The 12,466-nt window shown below is 48.4% G+C and overlaps 1 pseudogene; it reads left to right on the plus strand.

Moving 5' to 3' along the window:
• Positions 1 to 8,645: 8,645 nt before the first annotated feature.
• On the plus strand, positions 8,646 to 12,243 carry LOC147912920 (uncharacterized; annotated as a pseudogene).
• The last annotated feature ends 223 nt before the right edge of the window (positions 12,244 to 12,466 follow it).

Raw genomic sequence — 12,466 nt, forward strand, 5'->3', positions numbered from 1 at the left:
AATGAATTCTAACTTTTTTTTCACTTCATTTTCGCATCTTCACATTTCCTTATTTCACATGGTTTAAAATAAAATGCCTCCAGCACTATTTTCCCTTTCTCAAGAGCAAAGTGAATGTGACTTTTCGGAGGGGTCACAGGATGCCCGGGAGGCCTGTGGGTGTTTTTGGACCGCTGCCTGTTTTCAGCTTGACTGAAGGGCTTGTCAGAGTTTTCATCTCCTAAGAAACGAGCCCCCGGCGCTGGCCAGAAGCAGGAGAAGGCAGCAGTATGAGTCCCACGCTGGTTCTTTCCCACTGACATCAAATCCTGAGGTTTTAAAATTAATCCCACACAAAGACAGCCCTTCATTGTGGCGCCTGTTTGAAATCAGACTAGCAATAATGACCTTTCTAAGATGTCTCGTTGTTAAGATAGCCCCCTGTTGAAACTGAAAGGCTGCCGGGGGTGCCCCCCAGAGTGGGTGAGACGTGCCAGCAGCCCGGTCAAGGTGACCGCCTGGCCTGGCCGGGGGTGCTGCAGGCGGCAGGAAGTGGCTGCTAGCCCAGATGGCCAGGCTGCCTCGGGCCCCTGCGACCTGGAGCCACCGCGGCTCCCCGGGTCTGAGCTGCTGACTGTCCCCAGCTGCGAACGCTCTCCACCTCCCAGTCAAACACCTTCCTTGAGTTCTAACCAGTATTTTTGTTAAAGGGAGCTGGAGATATAAAGGGACTAACACCGAACATTAGCAGAGAAAGCAGACAGCGGTCAGCCCTCCCAGGATAAGAAGCCCCCAAGGGGCACAGAATGGGAACCGATGGGTCCTCGCAGAACCCCCATCGAACCCCTGCATGTCTTGCTCATTTTGCAGTGGGTTTTCTTCCCCACGGCACCGTGGCCTCCACAGCAAACTGCCTTGCCTGGAACGTGGCTGGAGTAGGGTGCAGTCATGTGGGGCAGCCTGGGTTCTGGCAGCTGACCCTGCCCTCTGAATCAGGGGCAGCATAGAGGCCTCTTCGCCGGGCACTGGGCACTCATCCACTGTCTCTGCCGTACCTGCGGGCTCTTCACACAGCGACTGAGAAAACATTTCTCAGAAAGAACAAACATTAACAACATCCCCGCACGTTAATAGTAACTGGGTGTATTTAGAGCTTATGTGGTTTAAATGTGACCTTCTTACCAGACTAGACCAGAATAACAATTTACTTATTTTCGATAACTGCTATGCTTCTAAATAATTAGATATTGTAATCATTCCCATCAGTGACTCCATTCAAAGCCCTGTTTCAGTTCAAATGGTCATTGTGCCACCGTGGCCCGCATGCGGGTCTTGGTCTTTAGAAGTAGAAAATGCATGTTAAGCGTTCTATTATTTGTGCTGCACACCACGAGCTGCTGCTATATTTTCCTGGTGTTCGTATTTGGAGAAGGATTCTGTGGTGTCGGATTTTGAGATTCTAAGTATAGTGTCCTCTGCAAAGGTTTTATCTCATTCAAGTTGCTTCTTTTAACCCTTGGCAGTGGTTTTGAAGAGAAGATGCATGTGAAGACAGTCTGAGTATTTTGTCAACAACCAGAGCTGATTTATCAAAAGAGCACTTTTTACAGCATAATGGTCTCTGTCAAACTCCTTTCTCTATTCTGGGTGCTGAAGAATGTGCTGGGTCTGGTCTTTGCATTCGGAAAGTTAGAACGACGCCTCCTTCTCTGTTTTAATATATTTCACCTCTCTGAGGCAGACGGATCAGAAGCTCACAAGGAAAACCGATGCCCTTTCCCGCAGCGAAATTAACCAGAATCACGTGGAAAACAATCCAAGCCTTGTAGGAAAGGGGAGCCATTAAAATGTGCCCTGAGCAATGGGCTGCACCCAATCTTGCAGCCTGGCGCTCGGCGGCAGCAGACACGAGGCTGCTCCCTGGGATGGAGGGAGCCTTGTTGTAGAGCCACAATTAAAATCAGCTCCTCTGCCAAAAAATAAAAGGGAGGAGGGAAGAAGGAGAACATCAAAGACAGATTGAAATGTGTAGTTAGTAATAAGAGTGGTCTCCTCTTGAACCAAAGCCTGCAGCGATTCACGGCCCCCTTGTTAATGAGAAATTTTGACCTCTGGTTTGTAAGTTAAACTTGTAATCCCAGCTAATGAAGTAAATCACTTCCAACTTGAGTCCGTTGTTCTCCGTCTGCTTTGCACACTGGGTCTGAGAGTGAGGATCCAGGTCCACACACATGAATCGTGGGAAATGTAATTGCTCGGTGACTGCAGTTTCTTGCATGCTGAGAATGCACTTGCAGTAATGCTGCAGGTATGGAATATGGACCTAGACATTATTTTATTGTAAGCTGTGTATTGATAAGAGAGAGAGCCCATTAGACACTGGGCTGAACAGCAGGATTGAATGACACTGTGCAGGGAGGTAAGCCGGGGACCCTACACACTGCATTTCTTCATTTCTTTAACAAATAGAATCTTACTCAGCTCCATGCCAACGACAGAGCATCCAGCCTAGTGCTTTGCATATGGTAGAAGTCGATGCATATCTGCTGAAGAAATGCTGCTGAATGAAGGAAAGACCATTTGGGTGATTTGGGGCTTGGAAAGAAAACGCATGGCTAAGGAATGTGAGTCCAAGAAAGGCAGGCTGAGGAATCTGAGCTGACTGACTTCCGGCCACACTGAGAATCGGTGGGGAGAGGAAAAGCCGTTGTGTGAAACTGGATACGGCTGGGGCGCTGAGGGGCTTTCTTCATAGTGACAGATTATAGCTGAGAGAAATGGGGGAAAAAATTACCTGATTTTAATTGTGAGAGGGCAAAAGTAGGTAGTAGGCTATTGTTTCATCTCAAAGGGATTTCATTCAGATAGCTGTCGACATTCTGTTTAACACTCTGAGAGCCCCATCTTTATTCGATTCCATGACAGATCATGTTCTATTTCTCCCGGCTAGTCTAAATTCTCTCAATATTTTCCAGATTATTTAGTAAACTATCTTAGCTTCTGATTGGGCCACAAGATTATTAATTTTCTGCCAGGAGACAACTCAGCCACACAGTATGATCCCATCCTTGGGGCAGTTCCCTTGGGGCATTAGCTGTTCAGACGTGAATCTTCTGCACTTTGGGAAATATTATCCTTCCCCACAAGTGGAGGGTGACTTTTCTGGAGCTCAGGCCACCACCCTCCAACTGAGGCCGACTTTACCAGTGGTGGGGAGGCAGCAGCCCCTGGAACCTGCTGGGACCACAAGGAATCAGTGCGAGCCCCTGTGGGGCAGGGGCGGGCGCTGCCCACCCTCCCTATAGGCAGGATCTTTGTGACAAAACCCCATAATGGAAAAGGGCTTTCATTCAGAAAATGCGGGGAAGCTAGCCCTTTTTTCACCTCTCTCTTATATTGGACATCCTTGTCCCTCTCATATTCCTTGGCAGTATCAGCCTAAAAGGTTTCTGGAACCTTCTTCAAGCTCTCTGGGCATAAGGAGGGAGTTTGGGAGGGGGTATGTTTTTAAACCGCTGTCTCCTGTTATTTCTGTTGAAGGGCATTCAGACATAGTCTCCTTGCGTCTCTCTGGTTTTTCATTAGACGAAGCAAATCATGTGGGCATTGGTCCTGTTTGTATGACCCTGCAGAGAGCTCTGGGGTGACTCCCCAGGCAGGAAAAAGTCACTGACCAGTGTCTGAAATCTGAGGACATCTGGGGCCTGAGGCTGGGCATTTAGATCTACTACAAACAACAGCACATTATACGCAAAGCTGTTTGAATAATCTAATTTTTCCTCTAAATTTGAGCATGTATAAAATGTTAATTTTGTCAACAAGTGGAGAAAACGCCCCAGTGGATCCGTCCTCAGCTAGTATACCTGGTATGTGGAGAAACCTGTCGAGAGGGGCCAGGAACATAATCGTGGCTTATTAGCTGCACAGACTTCTCCCTTTGTTTCTATTCATTTAATTCAAAGTGAAATAACTCAGCATGAAAAACTAAAATTAGCTGGAAAAAAAGGTGTAAGTGAATAAACAGGCAGATCCATTAGAGTCGATGGGTTATCGGATCCCTTGCCACTCCTCAGACAGCGGCCTATTAAAAGTGGTAATGTCTGCTGCCGGCGATGCCCCTGGCAAAGCAAGGAGGCCGAGGCAGGCCTATTTCACATGCATCAGACACAAGAATTAAATAGACCAATGTTCCCTAAAAGACTGAAGTACATCTCTTTCTGACGTTCATCTCAGGCAAAAATTCATTGATCTCAGTATGTCCCTTGGCAATTATAAAATATTAAATCCAAGTCACACTTTTCCAGTTGGCTTAATTTTTTCTCTTTTCACAGCTTTCTATTTGATCAATTTTAACAAGTTAGGAATAGCATCTAATAATAAAAAGTGCAGAGTTTAAAAGTTTGTTCTTTTGACATTCTTTCCTTTTTATTTTGTTTTAGGTTTGCATTAACTTTGTGTTATATAAAATGACTTGAATGCTATTTTAACAAACAGAAAGAACATGAGTGAGCCAGAAGGTTCTTTATTGAGAATGATATTCATTAGTAGGCATCCAATGATAAGGACAGCCTGATTTAAGGATTTTTTTAGCACATGCCCAAACAGCCTTCTTATTGTTCTGTAGTCATTAAGGCTCCCCTATTCCAAAATTATCATGTGGTTTGAGCTGGGAATATCTGGTAGGGCTAGAGGTTTGAGTATGTTCCACTGAGATTTACAAAAGATGCAAAGCCCTTTCCCCATTTTTATGCATATGTAATTTTTTAGCGTTTGATGTTTGTTAATTCAGAATATAACATAAATGCTAGCATAGACACACATGATAAAAATGCAGAATTTTGGGAGCCCATTTTCATTAGAATATCAATATGGGAATTATTTGGGGGAAAACACTGAATAATAGTAACTTTACTCTCCAGTTCTCCTTGCCGTAAACTATGAGACCATTCCCCCAAATTTATAAATTTATTTTTATAATATATAGAATCATTTTATGTGAAATAATAAATTCTTCTGAAATAATAAAATCTGTAATGATTTTCTCCTTACGTTTAGCTTTTCATATGGAAAAAGTTATTCATTAATTGTCCACCATGTACCAATTCCTTTGCTAAATACTTAAGTATATTATTTCATTTAATGAGGTCATAGTACAGTCCCCACTTTTCAGATAAGGGGGCCAAGGGCCCCATGATCATCCAGCAACTTCTCTCTCTGGCCAGTCAGGCCAGTCCCTTTTGGGGTTTTGTACAGCAGGATCAGAAAGAAGGGGAGAGGGAGAGAAGTCAGGGTCAAGAGGGAGAGGCCTGGGGGAGAGAGTTGAGCATGGAAAAGATGAGGGAACTGCAGTCGCCAGGGAAGAAGTGGAGAGGAGGGACAGGCTTCAGAAGCAGTGCTGAGATCTATGCGTCTCCTTCAGACTCTCTGAGAAATGTCAGGCTTGAACTTGGCTTACTTTGAAATTATATTTAGGTTGCTGGATGGTGCTCCTTCGTCTGAGACACTGCCCTGAGACTGGACCACGTGGGTGATGGCTTTATTAGCACTACGGCTGTTTTGAATGGCCAACTACAAACAATGTTCCTAAAAGAATTCAAAATAGAGTTGGAGCACTGGGACAGAAGGCGCTAAGCCTGGTGGCCTCTGGGCTCCTAATAGGCCTTGCCTGGGTCTCTAAAGGGGCCTCAGATGCAGAATTTTCTGCCCTGTCTCGGTGTGGCTGCCATTGTCATTCTCCTCCTATTCCCATTTTTAATTCATGCCCATACCTCCTCTTCTCTCTCACCGTGCTAGGATCATGATTTGCATTTTCCTCTCTGACAGGGCAAGGACTTGACCCCTTGTGGAGCCCAAACTGTGCTGTGAGCCTTCTCTCATAGTGATCCAAGCAATGTAGGGCTTGCTGTGGGACCCCAAGCCCATGCCAGGAGTATGTATGACCGTGGTGGGCTCACCCACCTTTGGGTCTCCCATAGTGGTGTTCCTTCTCTAAGCCACCAGCCCCCTTAAAGATGTATTACCTCATGTGCCTCCCGGAACCTATTATCACTCCAGGACCTAGAACGTAGCTTGACACAAAATAGTTGTCTAGGAAGGATCTATTGAGCAGAAGGATGGGTGGATGGATAGATGGATGGATGGATGGATGGATGGATGGATGGATGGATGGATGGATGGACAGACTGGAGGATGGTTGAGAGTATCTCATTAACTCATGCCAGGAACTGACTATGCTATCCCTCCAAGGAACATTGGCATTTTTGAAAGACCCAAGAAGGATGCTACACACAAAGAAAGGTGATCCAAAATCAGAGTTTCTCAAGGCGTGCTCCTCTGACCATGTGTTATGAGACTCACTCGAGCAGCCTGTTCATGTGGCTCCTGGGCCCCACTCCAGACCTCCTCAGTCAGAAATGTGTTTTCAGTTGGCACTCCAGGGGATTCTTGTGCACTCCCGTGTTTGAGAAACTCTGCTTTTCTAAAGGTAGGATTTCCTGAGTCAGGATGCTGATCTGCTGGAGTGAGGTGGAAACTCTTACCTGGTCTCAGCAGCTGAAACCTCCTTTTTGCACCACCTACTGTTGGCAGGACCAAGGCAGCCCCAGGATCCAGCCCAGCCTCCTGGACATGAGGTGCCCTCCCTGCCACCAGGCAGAGGCTGCGTTCCTGCTGCCCCCATCCGTCTCTCTCAGCAGCAGGCTTACTCCTCGTGCCCTGGGGTCACGGTGGACCTCTGCAGCTTTGCCCTGCCCCCCATGCTGCCCACATCAAGCTCCTTGGGTCCCAGGGACCTTGTGGGGTGAGAAGCCCCACCCCTCTGGGTCTGTGGCTCACGTGTCAGGGTTAGCTACAAGCTTGGCCAGCTCCCCTAAAGGAGGGAGCCTAGACCTTCCTTCTCCTGGGATTTCATCCCCTCTGGGACGGCTTCCTGGAATATAGCAGCTGTTGGTGTGGGCTAACAAAGCTGTTTCTTCTTAGGTGAAGCCTCAGTTATGTCATCTGTAAAATGAGGGTAAAAATAACAACCTCCTTGCCTCACTCAGAGGGACACTTGGTTGCTCCAGACACCTCATGCATGTGAGAGCCCTTTGCAAGTTTTAAAACGAGCAAACACAGTCTCTGTGCACATGTGCCCTTTTTTTCTTTCGGAGAAAGATTAGCCCTGAGCTAACATCTGTGCCAATCTTCCTCTATTTTATATGTGGGTTGCCTCCACAGCATGGCTGATGAGTGGCATAGGTCCGTGCCCAGGATCCGAACTGCAAACCTGGGCCACTGAAGCGGAGCATGCGGAACTCAACCACCACGCCTCGGGGCCGGCCCCACAAGTGCCCATTTTAACCTTGAATCCTGAAGTGTATCTCGGGTGATTTCCTTTCTCCATTGGTTGAGCTAGAGCAAGGTTCTCCTCCCTGGATCTGAACCCCTGTGTGCCTTGTGGGGAAAAAAGAGCCTCTTGGATCTTGGTGTGCAGTGAGATTTTGCACAAGCTTTGAGAGTCACAGTATCTCCCCACATTCCCGTTCTCCTGTTTAAATGTTTGAGTCTCTTGTTATATCAGGAATTTAGTTTGGTTTATGATCATTGCACCCAAGTAAAATACAGCAGTGGCCAGTGTCTAAGAAATGTCTGTTTTTGGCATGCGTGGGTACATGCCTCTGCGTGTGTGTGCGTGCACGTGTGTTTGTATAATGCATATTCGAGGGAGGCAAAATGGTTTACATGTTCCCAACCCATGTTAACATGGTGTTCTTTCCTGAACATAACATGTTTCTGAAAATTCCCAAATCTTGCACTGGAAACTCAACAACATGTTATTAAAATGGTTCTGTTTAAAGAACACTTTGGTGAACTTTATTTCCTTTTAACGACATACTCATTTTAAAGGTCACGGTGTTGAGTTGCTGGGGCAGTGACCCAAGAATAACCTTTCTCTGCTACCTGCTCTTCTGATCCGTGGTGTCTAGCATTCGGAAACACTCTTTCCCTTCGAGTTTCAGCAGCTAAATAAGTTGCAGCCCCTTCAGCTATACTCATAAAAATTTGCTTCCAGACAACATGGTCTGTTTATTGTGTAATAATCGAAATGGCACTAAATTGCAGTGATTGCCGAACACTTAGGAATTGTATTAACCTCTTGAGTGCTAAGCGGTTTTCTGTCAACTCCCTGCTCAGACATGCAGCCCAAATGTGTTTCTGTCACTACACTTCCCTCAGTCAGTGTCACCAGGGAACTAAATGTCCTCGAGCCCAAGATCAGCCCAAGTAGCAGGCTGGACCCTGCTCGCACCGCGCTGCCAGGAGAAGAGTGTCCTGTCTGGGCCTGTGGCAGAGACCATAAGCTGTCCCTGCTGGGGAGCCCAAGAGGCTGGATTGGCCAGTCGTGGCCCACAAGGCCCCACTTCTGTTCCCTGGCTTCGGCCGAGTTGTGTATTTTATGACAGCTGCTTTAGAGCTCAGTTTGAGAATAGATTCTCCAAAGAGCCAAGGGGGTAGCTGGCCTTTCTGCCGGAGCCGCCACCTTTGAGAAGATGCTGCTTAAGGCACAAGTCCTGGCTGCCTTGCAGGAGGCCAGGTTGCAGTGGCCTTGGCGTCCCTGCCTGCCGCCAGCCCTGTCCTCACTGCTCCCATGCACGGCAGGCCCGGGAAGGAAGAGTTAACCAGAAATGGAGCGGCGCCGCTCCGGGGCAGGCAGCCTCGCTGCAGAACAGAGCAGCGTTCGTGCAAAGGCAAGTCATTTCCCGAAACACTGCAGACACACGGCCTCGGGCAGCCTAAAACCTTTGGAGACCAAAATGGCTCGCAGGGGTTGGAAGTAATAAGGTGTTTTTCCCTTCTTTCTCCTTCACTGAAATTCTGCGAGGTTGCTCTGCATTGCTGGGGAACAATGGTGCTGTTTTTGTGTTTTCTATGGGTATTAAGATCCATTACACTGTGACATTTTTAAGATTGGTTATCCTGTAGTTTGGTGTTAAATTGAAATTGTTTGTTTTGAATTTAATTCTTTCATTTTTCAAATGAAAAGAGGCAGCTCGGCGGTGTGGTGAGGCCGGCTCACTCAAGTGCGCCCGGACCCGGTCTGGAGCAGATCTCTGTGCCATCCCCAGACCTCAGCAGAATTTGCCATGAAAGAACATGACCTATTTCTCTACTGGAAAGTCTGTAAGAATCCTGAAAGACGACTTTCAACACTAGGAACTAGGGGTCATCTCCACTGTGTCTTGAGAGAAACAGGAGACAAGCCGGTTTTTAACAGAATGTTATGTATCTAATCTGTTATGCCTAATGCAGCCCGCATATAATTATTACTCCTCTCTATTGACTACAGCAGCAAAATCAGCTTCAATCCAACAAATGACCCAGCAGCAGTGGGCCAGCCGCCTCCAACATGACATCTGCTAACTCTTTGTCAAATGTCCTCTCGTTGTCCCTTTCTGCCAAACAGCTTTGTGGTTCATTACGACCTGAGCACATGACACAGTCTTTGGAGCGGAGGGAACTGCTGCGGGGCGGGGAGAAATCGAGCTCCAAGAAATTCTCTTCTCTCTCGCTTTAAAAAAAAAAGCCATAGCAAATTGTTTTAAAATAAACATTCATTTGTAGCACGAGAATAGGTTGTTGGAATATGTTTTGATTAAGCTCCAAGATTACAGGGTTACTGCATAGTATTGTGTCTGGAGGCCCAGCCCTCCATGGAAAAAAGAATCACATCAAATTCTTGTCAAACCATAAAAAAGTTTCCATCAGAGGAACATGGGCAGCCTTGATGCCTGTGAGCTGGGGACCTGGCAGACATTTGTGCTGCCGTTATCAATTTCGTTAATGGCAAAAGGTGGTTGCATCTTAATTGGTCACTGAAACTTGGCAAGACCAACCTGATAAACCAAAATTTAGGCCCAGCTCCAGTGAAGGAGGTAAAGCGACGTCTGTGTCCTGCTGCCTGAGGTTGGTGTGGGCTGGACTTCCTCCCCGGAGCCCGTGTGCAGTGGCTGGTTTCTGGTACTGGACCTGGTGTTGCTTCTGGGGCTTCCTTGCCTTCACCACTCGTGAGGTGAGCTCAGAGCCGCAGAGTTCTAGTCCTTCATTTTGGATCCATGCGTCGGTTCAGGGCTGAACATGTGCGGATCTAGCTTTGTGGCTCTATGTGCTCTGCCTGCTCCTGGCCCTGGGTTCTCACTTCCACTGTGAGAGCCCGCTAGCTTCTCTGCATGGGGCTCATTGAAGGATTGGCTAGGAATTGGGCTGAGCCACTCCCACAGAATCAGAACAGCTCAAGCCTCGAAAAATCCAGAATGGCTACCCTTGCCCATCTGTGAAGCGCATTCAGGGGGTGCTGCCTGCCTTGGGAGGGTCTCCCATGCCCTTTCAGCCTCAAGGAAGCTCCTGAGAGCTACATCCTGGCTTACAGTTGAACCCCTGTCTTGAAATTAAGGGAAGCATCTTGTAGCCTGGGAGATTCCAAAGCTTTCAATATAATATCCCAGGAGCCCTGCCCTGCCTTTGGCAGAGGGGACCCTGAGAAGACTGCCCAGACGTAGACATCAACAAGGACAGCCCAGTCACAGACATGAACAAGGATCGTTCTCCAATCTGTGGACAGTAAATAGAAACCCATTCCACACTGACGTTCTCTGAAACTATTTTCATTTCCTTTGCCATTTCTGATAGCAATACATCTTAGGACAATTAAAAAACCTCATAATCTGCCCAAATCCCTCCTTCCCAGCAACATCCTTTGAGATGCCACCCAGATGGGTTCTGAGGGCTGCTCCTTGCCTTTCCCAGCTGAGGGGTCTGTGGGCTCAACTCTTGGAAGATACAAGGGTGAGAGAAGTCCCGGAGGGTCCCAGATGGGAGCTGCTATGTGAATGCTCCAGGCTGCCTCAGACATCACTTGCTTCACAGACAGGCATTTAGATGTGCCTTTGCTCAGAAATCAAGGGCAGACCAGGAGGACGGGGAGTTTTGGGGTAGAGGAACTGACTCTGGATGTGATGTGGCGAGCTTGAGGAAGGAGGACCAGCATTTCTGCATGGATTAATTCACCACCATCAAGGGTCCTAGCCCCTGCATCAAAGTCAGACATTTCTTCTCTTTCTTCGGGGCTGTCTCCAAGCCCTGTCCTAAATAAACATCTGTGTGAGACAGCTCCTATTTTCTAATTTCGGGCATCAGTTTCTCCAAATCATATAATTATATTCAAAATAAGTTATGTGACGGGAGCAGAATCTGAAGAGGGTGCTGAAATGAGCGCACTGGCTTTGTTCCCTGCTGGCTTTCTGCCAGGGAGGTGGGGCCGCGAGACAAGTTTCTGAAACCACGCCCCACGCGCAGCCAGACGTGGGATGACATCTCCCATGGTCTTGCGCCACATCGCAGAGCCCCAGCCCTGGGTTATCCGTGGCTTCAATCCTGCAGACAGCATCTCCCCCACGTGATTGGATAAACTGTCTCATGTCACCCGTGCTCGCCCCAGAGCTTTGAGACCTTGATCCTGGAAAGGGGGTAGAAGAGGCTGATTAGGAATCAAACCCCTCAGGCACAGACCCCATCCCCACCCTGGGTGGTGGCCTTCTCCTCCTTACATCCCTCTGGCGCGGGCAGCTGCAGGGAGTAGGCCATGAGAGCCACGTCGCGAATCCCCTTTCCCACCACTCCCCCTCCCGCCTGCCCAGGACACAGGTGGGGTGGGCACTCGCTTTAGGAGGGGCCCTGAAAGGTGGGTCAGGGTCAGTCCTGAGGCCAGAGCCCTTCCCTGCCAAATCCACAGGGCTGAGGCTCTGGGCCTCGGACTCAGGACCTGATGTTTCCTTTCAGACCGTCCTAGGGATGCACATGTGGATTAAATTAGAGCAATATGTTTTTCTAACGGTATCTTGGCTGAAAAGTCAAGCAGATAAATGGAAACAAACCCAGCTTTATGTGAATGAAAAGGGGCTGGTGGGGGGGCCCCTTCTGCCTGAAGCAGCACAGGGCTGCCCTCCTGGGCTCTCCCCACACTCCCCCCGCCCCTCCAGCCCTGACCCCTCAGCCTGGACCAACCTCACCATAGGGCTCCCCCGCCACTCAGCACCCATTACCAGGGCTCTGCTCCAGCCTAACTGGCTTCCTGCTCCTCCCCAAACCCGCTCTGCGCTGTCCCACCCCTCGGCTGCGGCTGTCACTCATGCTGTGCTCTCTGGCCAGGATCTTCTCTCAAGACCACCTGGCACCATGGTGAAGCGTACAAATTCTGGAGTCACTCGGAAGATGGAAGGAACTTAGGTAACACTTGCTGGTAGATTGGTTTGTGATTGTGGGTTTTGTTGTCGGTTTTAATGAGAGGGAAGAGTTGGCCAAGCTCTCCCACAAAGGCAGCCTGTATCCACCACTCCCGGGCCTGCTCACAGTCCTTCCTATGGAGCCATTCACAAGGCTCCCTGGGGAAACAGGGTGACTTCCTAGCAGTGGAACATCTAGTCAGGAACTGATCAGCAGCTGGGTGACT

Source organism: Ceratotherium simum, chromosome 33 (assembly GCF_057802395.1).
Source record: "Ceratotherium simum simum isolate JZ-2026a chromosome 33, ASM5780239v1, whole genome shotgun sequence".
Lineage (NCBI taxonomy): Eukaryota > Metazoa > Chordata > Mammalia > Perissodactyla > Rhinocerotidae > Ceratotherium > Ceratotherium simum.